Here is a 1674-nt window from a genome sequence, read left to right as displayed (position 1 = left end):
GTTTGATTTTTTCAGACTTGGCCTTCCCAATCTCAGGATCTGTTGGGAGAGTTGTCAGTCCCCAGATTTGAAAAAAAATCTGCAATGTCCAAAGGAATCTGACATCCTCCCCAGACCTAGTGCTGTTGCTCTAGTGCTGTTGCTCTAGGTCTGGGATTTCTGAGATACTAGCATTCACTAGCTAACAGGAGACTACTCCATTCACTAGCTAACAGGAGACTACTAGCATTCACTAGCTAACAGGAGACTACTAGCTATCACTAGCTAAGAGGACACTAGTAGCATTCACTAGCTAACCAAAGATTACTAGCATTCACTAGCTAATAGGAGACTACTAGCATTCACTAGCTAACAGGAGACTACTAGCATTCACTAGCTAACAGGCAACTACTAGCATTCACTAGCTAACAGGCGACTACTAGCATTCACTAGCTGACAGGCGACTACTATCATTCACTAGCTAATAGGAGACTACTAGCTATTACTAGCTAAGAGGAGACTACTAGCATTCACTAGCTAACAGGAGACTACTAGCATTCACTAGCTAACAGGAGACTGCTATAAATCACTAGCTAACAAAAGAAAAACAACCTATAACACATAAATGTATCCTAGCCATTCATGCATAGGCTCCTTTCTTTCCCTAACAATGAAACAAAAACTGAAACTAAATAATAAAGAAACTAAATAGAAATATTTTTATCAAATTAAAGCTGAATAAAACCTAGTAAATCAAGTCAGAAACTAACTGAAACTCAATTGAAATTTCGAATAAAAATGAAAAAAACGAATAGAAATGAAAACGAATCTAAAACAAAAAACTTTAATAACCTTGTCTCTTCGTCTGTCTGTGTGTGCCACTGTACGTGTGTGTTTCTCCGTCTCTCTCTCTCTCACTCGTCTCAGTCTTTAGTACTTTAATCTTGGTCTCATTATTTCCTGGTCAATACAGTGTGTCATCCCCATGTTCAAAGAACCCAAAACACTAAATGATGCCTCCGTCAAACCCCTCTATTTATTCCTCTTTCATTCCTTTCTAATCTCTCTCTCTCTGAAACAGAGTTCATTACAGAATGAATGGAAATTTTACATACAAATGATAATAAAAAATCGGTACATGGAGAGAGAGGGTTGGAACTCTCTCTCTCTCTCTCTCTCTCTCTCTCTCTCTCTCTCTCTCTCTCTCTCCTGTAGCGAGTGCATTGGGGGATTGTTTGGGCCTAGCGCGCGAGGCTGATTTGTTGCATAATGTGACACATAACTCTTAATGAATGTAACCTTCATCAATGTGGAGTCACTGATTAGATACAGCGCTACTGGGCTACAGTAACACTGAGAAGTGGGTGGATGGACAAAGAGATGGTTGGGTGGGTGGATGGAGCGATGGATGGATGGTTGGATGGATAAATAGGTAGCTAGATAGAATGAGAGATGTACGGATGGATGGATAGGTATCTCAGGAGGGTAGCTCTCCAGGAACAGGGGTAGCTCTCCAGGAACAGGGTTGGAGTGAAAACCTACAGGAGAGTAGCTCTCCGGGAACAGGGTTGGAGTTAAAACCTACAGGAGAGTAGCTCTACAGGAACAGGGTTGGTGTGAAAACCTACAGGAGAGTAGCTCTCCAGGAACAGGGTTGGAGTTAAAACCTGCAGGAGGGTAGCTCTCCAGAACAGG

This window comes from Coregonus lavaretus, assembly GCF_964263955.1.
Source record: "Coregonus lavaretus genome assembly, contig: HAP1_SCAFFOLD_266, whole genome shotgun sequence".
Classification (NCBI taxonomy): Eukaryota; Metazoa; Chordata; class Actinopteri; order Salmoniformes; family Salmonidae; genus Coregonus; species Coregonus lavaretus.
This window is presented reverse-complemented; position numbering follows the sequence as displayed.